Source organism: Macaca mulatta, chromosome 1 (assembly GCF_049350105.2).
Source record: "Macaca mulatta isolate MMU2019108-1 chromosome 1, T2T-MMU8v2.0, whole genome shotgun sequence".
NCBI classification, from domain to species: Eukaryota; Metazoa; Chordata; class Mammalia; order Primates; family Cercopithecidae; genus Macaca; species Macaca mulatta.
The window spans coordinates 195,030,934-195,044,104 of record NC_133406.1 but is presented as its reverse complement, the minus strand read 5'-3'; positions in this window follow the sequence as shown (position 1 = coordinate 195,044,104).

Sequence of the window (13,171 nt, the reverse complement as noted above, 5' to 3'; positions counted from 1 at the left end):
TTATCCTTGCATTAGGCACGTTGGGAAGTAGCGCCATCTACTGGCAAATCTTAAGCACTGCAATGCTTCCCTAGAGTCTTCAAGAATGCCTCAGGAGTGAGCAATCAGGGCAATGATTGTCCTATTGGTTTCAAGGCAGTGCTGGACCTGGGCCCTGAGTTTCCATCCCCCTGTCCTGATCAGTGCCTAGGTTTAGCAATATGAAGAGTCCAAACGACTTACATTCAGAAGTTAGGGAATCGCAGCTTGCAAAATCACAAAAGGTGGGGACAGGGGCTTTTTCCATCAGACACTATGATCAGTGTGCATAGGTGACCTGCAGGAGGCAGAGTCCAGCCCAGACCTTGTCACTTGGCCCCTAAGGCCCTATCTTATGCACTTTTTATTGGTGGCCACCAGAGGCCACTGATAAACAGGTTTTAGGAAGGTTTTTGGCAAATCTCTCTAAACTCCAGTCACGTGAAACTCATTTTACTTTCCCAAACTGTTGCTCTTCTTTCAAGAAGTATTTATTGGGTACTTATGGGTTAGGCCTGATGCTAGGCCCTGGGGATATAGCTATAACCAAGACACAGAAGTCCCTACAGCCTACTTGAGGAGACAGACTAAGTAATTGCATAATTAGTTTAATTACAGTTGGAAGAAGTGTTATGAGAAGTGCAGGGTGAGTAGCCTACTTATTTAATCAGCTAAGATTGAAAGATGAATAGGGATTAATTAGTTAAAGGAGGTAAGAGTGGGAACAGCATTCCATACAAATTGGACAGCTTAGGGAAAAGTCTTGAAACTGGAAGATGCTGCTGGAAAAACCTAAAGAAGATTTGTATTGACAGCAACTAAAAGTAAGGGGGACCTGGCGGTAGAGGTGATAGCATAAAACAATGCTGGAATTTTTAGGAACTGATGATTGGAAGGCCTAGAAGACTGTTGAGATTCTATTATTTATTTTTTTTTTTGAATTGAGGTCTCTGTCACCAAGGCTCTAGTGTAGTGGCACAATTGTGGCCCACTGCAGCCTTGAACTCCTGGGCTCAATCCTGATTTTTAAAATATTTTTGGCTGGGTGTGGTGGCTCACGCCTGTAATCCCAGCACTTTGGGAGGCCAAGGTGGGTGGATCACCTGAGGTCGGGAGTTTGAGACCAGCCTGACCAACATGGAGAAACCCCATTTCTACTAAAAATACAAAATTAGCCGGGCATGGTGGCACATGCCTGTAATCCCAGCTACTCGGGAGGCTGAAGCAGGAGAATCACTTGAACCAGGAGGCGGAGGTTGTGGTGAATCGAGATCGTGCCATTGCACTCCAGCCTGGGCAACAAGAGCAAAACTCCATCTCCAAAAAAATATATATATATTATATATATGTATATATAAATTATATATATAAAATATTATTTTTTGAGATAGTGTGTTGTGATGTTGTCTAGTCTGATCTTGAACTCCTGGGCTAAAGGGATCCTTCTATCTTGGCCTCCCAGAGTGCTAGGATTATAGGTGTGAGTCACTGCACCCAGCTCCAGTTTTTTTTCTTTTTTTCCCTTAATGCAATGGGAAACGATGGAAGAGTTTTCAGCAGGAGTAACATGTCATAATTTGTGCCTTACAACAGCATGGTGGCTCATGCCTGTAATCCTACTACTTTGGGAGGCTGAAGAAGGCTGATTGCTTGAGCCTAGGAGTTTGGGACTAGCCTGGGCTTCATGGCAAAATCCTGTCTCTACAAAAAATACAGAAATTAGCTGGGCATGGTGGCATGCACCTATAGTCCCAGCTAGTTGGGAGGCTGAGGTGGGAGGATCACCTGAGCCTGGGGAGACTGACGCTGCAGTGAGCCATTATTGTACCACTGCACCCCAGCCTGGGTGACAGACTGTGTCTCAAAAAAAAAAAAAAAAAAAAACCCAGAAAAAAAAACAAAAACCACTCCAGTTCAGTAGAAACAATGGATTAGAGGAGTGGATCAAATGGATCAAAAGGAGGTGGAAGAAAGCATGAAAGCATGTTGGAAGTTAGTCTTTTTTTTTTTTTTTTTAATGACAGAGCCAGTCGGGCACGGTGGCTCACGCTTGTAATCCCAGGACTTTGGGAGGCCGAAGCAAGAGGATCACGAGGCCAGGAGATCAAGACCATCCTGGCTAACACAGTGAAACCCTGTTTCTACTAAAAATAGAAAAAAAATTAGCTGGGCGTGGTGGCGGGCGCCTGCAGTCCCAGCTACTCAAGAGGCTGAGACAGGAGGATCGCTTGAACCTGGGAGGTGGAGGTTACAGTAAACCAAGATTGCGCCACTGCACTCCAGCCTGGCAACAGAGCAAGACTCCATCTCAAAGAAAAAAAAATTGCACTGTCACCCAGGCTGGAGTGCAGTGGTGTGATCTCTGCTCACTGCCACCTCCGCCTCCCAGGTTCATGTGATTCTCCTGCCTGAGCCTCCGGAGTAGCTGGAATTACAGGCGCCCACGACCATGCGCAGCTAATTTTTTGTATATTTAGTAGAGATGGGGTTTCACTGTGTTGGCCAGGCTGGTCTTGAACTCCTGACCTCGTGATCCGCCCACCTCAGCCTCCCAAAGTGCTGGGATTATAGGCATGAGCTGCTGTACCCAGACAAAAATTGTTATTATTTATTTATTATTTATTTATTTATTTTTGAGACAGAGTCTGGCTCTGTCACCCAGGCTGGAGTGCAGTGGCGCGATCTCAGCTCACTGCAAGCTCTGCCTCCCAAGTTCACGCCATTCTCCTGCCTCAGCCTCCCGAGTAGCTAGGACTTCGAGTAACTGTGACTACAGGCGCCTGCCACCACGCCTGGCTAATTTTTTGTATTTTTAGTAGAGACGGGGTTTTACCATGTTAGCCAGGATGGTCTGGATCTCCTGTCCTCGTGATCCGCCTGCCTGGGCCTCCCAAACTGTTGGGATTACAGGCGTGAGCCACTGCACCCGGTTTATTATTATTATTATTATTTTCTTTTTTTCTTTTTTTTATTTTTGAGACGGAGTCTCGCTCTGTAGCCCAGGCTGGAGTATAGTGGTGCAATCTTGGTTCACTGCAAGTTCTGCCTCCCAGGTTCACACCTCTCTCCTGCCTCAGCCTCCTGAGTAGCTGGGACTACAGGCGCCCGCCACCACGCCCGGCTAATTTTTTGTATTTTTTTAATAGAGACAAGGTTTCTACTGTGTTAGCCAGGATGGTCTCGATCTCCTGACCTCGTGATCCGCCCGCCTCGGCCTCCCAGAGTGCTGGGATTACAGGCATGAGCCACCGCGCCCGGCTTATTATTATTATTTTCTGAGATGGAGTCTTGCTCTGTCACCCAGGCTGGAATGCAGTGGCGCAATCTTGGCTCACTGTAACCTCCGCCTCCCCGGTTCAAGTGATTCTCCTGCCTCAGCCTCCCGAGTAGCTGTGAATACAGGCGCCTGCCACCAAGCCTGGCTAATTTTTGTATTTTTAGAAGAGAATGGTTTTCGCCATGTTGACCAGGCTGGTCTTGAACTCCTGAACTGAAGGAGCTCTCCTGCCTCAGCCTCTCGCAGTGCTGGGATTACAGGCATGAGCCACCACACCCCGTCTCATGCAATGCATAATAACACATCAGAGTAAATGGGGTATCCATCCCCTCAAGTATTTACCCTTTGTGTTACAATCTAATTATACCCTTAGTTATTTTAAAATGTACAATTAAATTATAATTGATTATAGTCACCTTGTTGTGCTATCAAATACTAGGGCTTATTCATTCTTTCTATTTTTTGTAACCATTAACCATCCACACCTCCCACAGCCCCCAACTACCTTTCCCAGCCTTTGATAACCATCCTTCTACCCTCTATCTCCATGAATTCATTTAAAAAAAATTTTTCAGATCCCACAAATAAGTGAGAACATGTGATGTTTGTATTTCTGTGCCTTGCTTATTTCACTTAGCATAATGACCTCCAGTTTCATCCATATTGTTGCAAATAACAGGATTCATTCGTTTTTATGGCTCCTTCGTGTATAAGTACCACATTTTCTGTATCCTTCATCTGTTAAAGGACACTTACGTTGCTTCCAAATCTTCCTCTTAGGCTCAAGCAATCCTCCCACCTCAGCCTTCTGAGTAGCTGGGACCACAGGTATGCACCATCTCATGTGGATAATTTTTTTTTTTTTTTTTTAATTTTTGTAGAGATGAGGTCTCCTTATGTTGCCCAGGCTGTTTTTTGTTTGTTTGTTTGTTTGTTTTGTGATGGAGTCTCGCTCTGTCACCCAGGCTGGAGTGCAGTGGTGCCATCTCAGCTCATTGTAACCTCCCACCTCCCAGGTTCAAGCCATTCTCCTGCCTCAGTCTCCCGAGTAGCTGGGATTACAAGTGCCCGCCAAGACATCTGGCTCATTTTTTGTATTTTTGGTAGGGATGGGGCTTCCCCATGTTGGCCAGGTGGGTCTTGAACTCTTGACCTCCAGTGATCTGCCCGCCTTGGCCTGCCAAAGTGCTGGGATTACAGGCGTGAGTCATCGCACCTGGCCCTCCCAAACTGGTTTTGAACTCCTAGGTTCAAGACTCCTAGGTTCTTGGCCTGCCAAAGTGTTGGGATTACAGGTGTGAGCCACTGCACCCAGCTGCTCCCAAATCTTTGTGAACAGTGCTGCAACAAACACGGAAGTGCAGATCTCTCTGATACACTGATTTCCCTTCTTTTGGGTATATACTCAGCAGTGAGATTGCTGGATCATATCGTAGCTCTATTTTTAGTTTTTTAAGAAACCTCTAAAATGTTCTCCATAGTAGTTGCACTAATTTACATTCCCACCAACAGTGTTTGAGGGTTCCCTTTTCTCCACATCCTCACCAGCATTTGTTATTGCCAATCTTTTGGATATAAGCCATTTTAACTGGGGTGAGATGATATCTCATTGTAGCTTTGATTTGCATTTCTCTGATGATCCGTGATGTTGAGCACCTTTTCATATGCCTGTTTTCCATTTGTATGTCTTCTTTTGAGAAATGTCTATTCAAATGTTTTGCCTGTTTTCACTGGATTATATTTTTTCCCATAGAGTTGTTTGTCCTTCTTATATATTCTGGTTATTAATCCCTTGTAAGAGAGGTAGTTTGCAAATATTTTTTTCCTATTCTGTGGATTATCTCTTCACTTTATTGATTATTTCCTATGCTGTACAGAGGCTTTTTAACTAGATGTGATCCCATTTGTCCATTTTTACTTTGGTTGCCTGTGCTTGTGGGGTATTACTCAAGAAATTTTACCCAGATCAATGTCCTGGAGAGTTTCTCCCTTTTCTTGTAGTCGTTTCATATCTCAAGGTCTTAGATTTCAGTCTTTAATTCATTTTGATTTAATTTTTGTATATGGTGAGAGATAGGGGTCTAGTTTTGTTCTTCTGCATATGGATATCCTGTTTTCCCAGCACCACTTATTGAAGAAACTGTCTTTTCCCCAGTATGTGTTCTTGGCACCTTTGTTGACAGTGAGTTCACTGTAGGTGTTTGGATTTGTTTCTGAGTCCTCTATTCTGTTCCATTGGTCTATATGTCTGTTTTTATGCCAGTACCATGCTGTTTTGGTTACTATAGCTCTGTAACAAAATTTGAAGTAAGATAATGTGATTCCTTCAGTTTTGTTCTTTTTGCTTAGTATAGCTTTGGCTATTCTGGGTCTTTTGTGGTTCCATATAAATTTTATGATTGTTTTTTCCATTTCTGTAAAGAATGTTACTGATATTTTGATAGTGATTACATTGAATCTATAGATTGCTTTCAGTACTATGGACATTTTAACAATATTGATTCTTCCAATTCATGAACATGGAGTATCTTTCCATTTTTTTGTGTCCTCTTCAATTTATTTTGTGTTTTATGGTTTTCAATATAGATATTTTTTTCTTTGGTTAAGCTAATTCCTAGGTATTTGATTTTATTTGTAGCTGTTGTAAATGGGATTACTTTATTTCTTTTCCAGACTGTTCAGAAATTAGTCTTGACTCAAACATCTCACCCTGCCTAACATTAACATTCTCTATAGCAAATGTCTATTTTGTTGTTGTTAACAACTTACCTGAAAAATTAGCACCAGACATCTTTGTCTAATCACTGTGGTTGTAGGAAAATCCAGGTTCTTTTCACATGAACAGGAAAGAATAGGCTCGCAGAAACTTTGAGGGGCAAGGAGGATGGAATTTATTGGGGAAAAAGGAAAAACAACACAGCAAAGCAAGAGAGGGATTCCTGTTAACAGGCCCTCATCTCACAGATTGAATCCCAGGTTCCTCACAGGAACAGGAGGGGCCAGGCTCCTCCCCACTGCAAACAGCGTGAACTTCCATGGCTCCACCCCATTCTCCCAGTGCACAGGCCAGTTAGAGGTTCTCTGGGAACTCCTTTATACTTGGCTGTCTCATTTCCCCATCTAAAGAAGTACATCTGGCCGGGCGCGGTGGCTCAAGCCTGTAATCCCGGCACTTTGGGAGGCCGAGACGGGCGGATCACGAGGTCAGGAGATCGAGACTATCCTGGCTAACACGGTGAAACCCCGTCTCTACTAAAAACACAAAAAACTAGCCGGGCGAGGTGGCGGGCGCCTGTAGTCCCAGCTACTCGGGAGGCTGAGGCAGGAGAATGGCGTAAACCCAGGAGGCGGAAGCTTGCAGTGAGCTGAGATCAGGCCACTCTACTCCAGCCTGGGCGGCAGAGCGAGACTCCGTCTCAAAAAAAAAAAAAAAAAAAAAGAAGTACATCTAACTGCCCTTAGAGTGAGGCTAAGGAGAAAGACCGATCTTAACTGCTTCCTGCTGGCAGGGGGTGCTGTTTTGGGAAGATGGCAGTCAGATCTCTCTCAGAGGCCTATCTTAGGGTCCCCTGCAGAAGGGGCCATCATCCAAGGCTCTGGTTGCATGTCTGTTTGAGTTTGATGACCTGAAGCTGAGAAGAGACAAACTGGGTTATTAGAAAACATGTGTCAAAACTAAAACAAGGGTAAGGACACGTGAAAAATCCTGAGACCCTTTACCAGTTTGCATGGGAGAGGGAGGCCAAAAGCCCAGCTGGTAAAAACACTTTCACCCTTTTGCTGGCATGTCAGGCTTCTGGGTTCCCTTCCCCTGGGCCCAATCCTAAGTCAGCCACTTTAAAGTTCGGGAAATTAACTCTTTCTCAGTTTGGAGGATGTATCTGAGGGGAGTATCCCGTCGTGTGGAGACACAATTACCTATTTGTAAAGAGAGAACAGGGGAGGAAAAAGAAAAAAAAGTGTTTTTTCAAAGGAGTCCCAGGAGTTCAAGATGCACTCAAAAGAAATACAAACTAAAGGTGAATGGCTACTCATCCAGAAAGAGGGAAGCAGGCACCCCTGGTTCCTTTCTCTTCCTAGCAAATACCTGGGGTATGTGAGGGAGGGAAAGTGAGGCATTCCTTTTTCTTTCCACCATCCTTGTGTCCCTGAGTTTTGGTGACTGCAACAGCATGCCACCCATGGGTGTTAAAGAGGCTTTCGCCCATGTTAACTAGGGGGGGTGGGGGTGGGAATTATTCACTCTACCCACATATGCCTTATCTCCCCTGCTGTCAGTAGCCTTGAATTCCCTAGACTTCCTTTATGCCATGGATACTAGCATGACTTTTATTCATGAAACAGGAAGCTTGGCTTAACCGGCAGGAGTCAGCCACACTCACCTGTGCCGTGCCTTTTAACTTCCATTGTCATCTTCCTCTGGATCCCTCAGATCCAGTCTTCTTTCCTAGAGCTTTGACCCGAAGCTTGGAATTGAGTTTGAGACAAAAATGTGTCTTGGAGGGAGTTGCACTGCACGGACTCTTTATCGTGAGCCAAATGCTAAAGTGAAGCTGTGGAATTGAGTCCTCCTGTAACAAGGGAGAGAAAAGGATGTCTTGTGACACACCCAGATAACTGGAGGCTATAGTTATGCCTGCTAGGATTTGGGTGCATGGTGCTTGTCTTTGGTTAGCTCCCTTGGTCTTGCTTTCCAAAAAGGAAACCTCCGGGTGATGGGCACCCTATTTATTCTCATTGCCGGGCGGGATTTGATGTATAATTGCTCAGAACTAGAATATTGATTCAGATTTCTACATTACTCATCCCTTTTGTTCTTTCTGAGTTGTAGCTGGAGATTGCTGGTTGGTTCACAGGAACAAGCAGGGCTAGTCTAAAATGTAGGGAAAGACTTAAAAACAACTAATGAGTTTAGAATTTAATGACAAATGAAGCTGGGCGCAGTGGCTCACGCCTGTAATCCCAGCACTTTGGGAGGCCAAGGTGGGTGGATCATGAGGTCAAGTTATCCAGACCATCCTGGCCAACATGGTGAAACCCCATCTCTACTAAAAATACAAAAATTAGCTGTGGTGGTGCACACCTGTAGTTCCAGCTACTCAGGAGGCTGAGGCAGGAGGATTGCTTGAACCCTGGGGGCAGAGGTTGCAGTGAGCCGAGATCGTGCCACTGCGCTCCAGCCTGGCAACAGAGCAAGACTCCGTCTCAAAAAACAAATAAAACAAACAAACAAAAATAATTTAATGACATATGTATACGTTTTGAAACATAATTTCTTTCTTAGCAGTCCTCATTTTTTTTTTTTCAAATTTTCTTTTGTTACCAGTTCTCATTTTTGTTGAAAAATCATGATAGGACTGAGTTGTTTGCAAAATAGACTTTAGTCTTATAGTTGGCCTAATTAGTTGCATACAGTGCAGCAAGAATAACTATTTCTACATAGGCCTTTTACATTGGCTTTGATGCAACTCTGTTTCACAAGGACTCTTAGAGAAGACCTTTTAAAGCCCAGCCCAGCCAAGGGTTTTTATCCTCAAATACCTGTGAGTTGGGTGATCCTCTTCTCTTAAGGTCCCAAGATAAACTTGGAACTCCTGGGCCAGTTAGAAAGTGACATTCTTGGCCGGGCGCGGTGGCTCAAGCCTGTAATCCCAGCACTTTGGGAGGCCGAGACGGGTGGATCACGAGGTCAGGAGATCGAGACCATCCTGGATAACACGGTGAAACCCCGTCTCTACTAAGAAATACAAAAAACTAGCCGGGCGAGGTGGCGGGCGCCTGTAGTCCCAGCTACTCGGGAGGCTGAGGCCAGAGAATGGCGTGAACCCGGGAGGCGGAGCTTGCAGTGAGCTGAGATCCGGCCACTGCACTCCAGCCTGGGCTACAGAGCGAGACTCCGTCTCAAAAAAAAAAAAAAAAAAAAAAAAAAGAAAGTGACATTCTTGGCCGGGCGCGGTGGCTCATGCCTGTAATCCCAGCACTTTGGGAGGCCGAGGCGGGCATATCACAAGGTCAGGAGATTGAGACCATCCCTGGCTGACATGGTGAAACCCCGTCTCTACCAAAAATACAAAAAAAAAATTAGCCGGGTGTGGTGCCACATGCCTGTAGTCCCAGCTACTCAGGAGGCTGAGGCAGGAGAATAGCTTGAACCTGGGAGATGGAGGTTGCAGTGAGCCAAGATCATGTCACTGCACTCCAGTCTGGGCAACAGAGCGAGACTCTGTCTCAAAAAAAAAAAAAAAAAAAAAAAAAAGTGGCATTCTTTACTGACCACAGGTCAGGAATCCTGCACAGGGACTGTGTAGGCAAGGGTATGAAGCCAGTTTTTTCCCCAGGGGGATTTTTTTGGCTCTGCAACTCGAGCTTGACTGCTTAAAGGGAAGCATACCCTTGCATTCAAAGCCTTGGTAAAACAACCAGTTTCTCCAATTGCATCCTGTTGCAAAAGAAAATGGATTCTTACTGCACTGATGCAAACAACTATATTACCACAAGTTAAAAATACTCACAGAGGCCGGGTGCAGTGGCTCACGCCTGTAATTCCAGCACTTTGGGAGGCCGAGGTGAGCGGATCACCTGAGGTCAAGGGTTCGAGACCAGCCTGGCCAACATGGTGAAACCCCGTCTCTACTAAAAATATAAAAATTAGCCAGGCGTGGTGGCAGGCGCCTGTAATCCCAGCTACTCGGGAGGCTGAGGCAGGAGAATCGCTTGAACCCGGGAGGCAGAGGTTACAGTGAGCCGAGATCATGACATTGCACTTGTGCCTGGGGGACAAGAATGAGACTTCATCTCAAAAAACAAACAAAAAAGAATACTCACAGATAGTTTCCAAATTCCAGAGGAACAAGGCAGAGAGAAACAAAAAACATGCTCTAGATTTTGGTCACAAGAGTATACCTTATTCAATTTATGAAAGGCCATAAATAGTTCAAAATAAGTTTCCTTGACTCCGAAAAACAAAACAAGGATCAGCAATATTCCAAGCAAAAGTTAAAAAGTTTGCTTCAGTTTCTTGAGTACATTCATTGAACTCTTGTTTTACTTGATATTTATGAACATTTTAGCTCTTCATGAATCTTGTATGTTTTTCCTTTATTCCAATGTCACAATCTCCAAAGTTATCAGAAACCTGTATTTGAGAGTACCTGTCAAAGTTCTATAGCTTATTATAAACCATGTTTTGAAAAGGATTAAAACAAAACAACAATTATCTGTGAATAACAAAATGTTCAGGGTAGTTACACTTAGAAGCACAATTGACAAAGAAGTTTGATTATCTCCGTGGTTTACAAAACTTAATTATGATTGAGAGCATATACTCAGACATTAGAATTTTAGAAATTCCCTACAATTTCGGAATATGTATTATTCACCAAAATATAACCTAAAGAAGATTGAACATAGTCCCATGTACCTAAATGTTTCAAATAATCCTGTTTACCTCTCTTTTCTGGACACTGCAGGGGCCCTTCTGAAGTATTTGAAAAGCCAGGTGTCAGGAAAGACAATTGTGAAACTGAAGTTTGATTTTGGTCTCGGACTCCTGACCTCAGGTGATTCACGCCTGCCTCAGCCTCCCAAACTGCTGGGATTACAGGCGTGAGCCACTGGGCCTGGCCTTATTTTTATTTATTTATTATTTATTTTTGAGACAGAGTCTCACTCTGTCACCCAGGCTGGAGTGCAGAGGTGCAATCTCAGCTCACTGCAACCTCCACCTCCTGGGTTCAAGTGATTCTCCTGCCGCAGCCTCCTGAGTAGCTGGGACTACAGGCCCCTGCCACCACATCCAGCTAATTTTTGAATTTTTAGTACAGATGGGTTTTTACCATGTTGGCTTGGATGGTCTCATCTCCTGACCTTGTGATCCACCCGCCTTGGCCTCCCAAAGTGTTGGGATTACAGGCGTGAGCCATTGCACCCAGCTATTTATTTTTTTTGAGATGGAGTCTCACTGTCACCCAGGCTGGAGTGTAGTAGTACAATCTCAGCTCACTGCAGCCTCCAACTCCTGGGGTCAAGGGGTTCTCTTGCCTCAGCCTCCCCAGTAGCTGGGATTACAGGCAGCTGCCACCACTCCCAGCTAATTTTTGTATTTTTAGTACAGATGGGGTTTCACTGTGTTGGCTAATCTGGTCTTGAACTCCTGACCTTAAGTGATCCACCTGCCTTGGCCTTCCAAAGTGCTGAGATTACAGGTGACTGCCACCACGCCCAGCCTAAAATATATTTCAAAATATATTTATCTGAGTTCCTCAAAGGTAGAGTCCATGTCTTTTGTCCCCAGAACCTAGTACAAAGTCTTGTATCTCATAGTTACTCAGTGAATGTTAATTTAATGGATGAATCGGTCACACTAGCAATTGCAAAGTTTTTCTCAGGCCCTAACCTTGGCTGCAAGGAGTTTGTAGAGATCTCCCCTCCCCACACCCTCCATTTACGATGTCATCAGACTGTGGTAAGCCATTCAATGAGTGCTTAGCATGAATCCGACACAGTGCTAATTACCTGTAATTCTCAAAATGTCCTTAAGAGGTGGCTACTAATATGTCCTCATTTCACACTTAACCTTAATCCCAGCTATTCGATTACAATCCTGGTTACCAGACCTGGCTCACGTCACCTAGCTAATAACGGAAGAGCCCACATGTGTTTGCCATAGGAATTGGCATTTTCATGTCCAGCTCTCTAGCCCCAAAGATTTCAACCTCTTAGAGCCGTAACAGATTGGAATAAGAATCCTCTCCAGGAATCTCTCCCAATATGCTGGAACCTAAAAGGAAATAAAAACCCCTACTCTGATCAGCGTAGACTGGGCCATGGTGAAAAGGAATGGATGATGTTCCAGGTGTGAGGAAGTGCAGCTTTTTAGCCTGCCAGTTATTTTTCAGTCAGCCAGTTGCAGGAAATGAGGCACACTGCTTTCCATAACTGACTTGTCTTGCAACTTTCTGAACAAGTCACACCTCCTTGACCTGTTTTTTTTTTTTTTTTTTTTTTCTGAGATGGAGTCTCGCTCTGTTGCCCAGGCTGGAGTGCAGTGGCAAGATCTTGGCTCCCTGCAACATCTGCCTCCCGGGTTCAAGTGATTCTCCTGCCTTAGCCTCCTGAGTAGCTAGGATTACAGGCGCCTGCCACCACGCCTGGCTAATTTTCGTATTTTTAGTAGAGACGGGGTTTCACCATGTTGGCCAGGCTGGAACTTTGGCCTATTTATTTTATTTATTTATTATTTATTTATTTTTGAGACAGAGTCTTGCTCTGTTGCCCAGGTTGGAGTGCAGTGGCCAGCTCTCGGCTCACTGCAACTTCTGCCTCCCGGGTTCAAATATTCTCTTGCCTCACGGAGTAGCTGGGATTATAGGCGCCCGCCACCACGCCCGGCTACTTTTTGTATTTTTTAGTAGAGACGGGGTTTCACCATCTTGGCCAGGCTGGTCTTGAACTCTTGACCTCGTGATCCATCAGCCTAGGCCTCTCAAAGTGCTGGGATTACAGGCGTGAGCCACCGCGCCTGGCCCCTTTGCTTATTTTTCTAAGAAACAGACTAACACCGATCTCACTAGTAGCATTGTTAAGATTAAACAAGATAGCTAATAGCTTTAAAGGGTCTAATCACAGTACCCCTACATGTAGTAGTCACTCAGCAAATCATAGCCAGGAGTGGACGAAAAGCGCTGGGAGCATTAAACCAGCCAGATTTGGAGTCTGGGTAGGGCCTAAGACGATGGCATCAGCGGATTGGGCCAGCCAAAGGGGGCGGGTTCAGAGGGAGGAGCCAGCCGCCTTCCGCTGCAGCCCCGAGCTTTGAATCAAGCGCGGTAGTTTCAGCTGTAGCCAATCCTAGAACAAAATCTTCTTGCGTCAGTT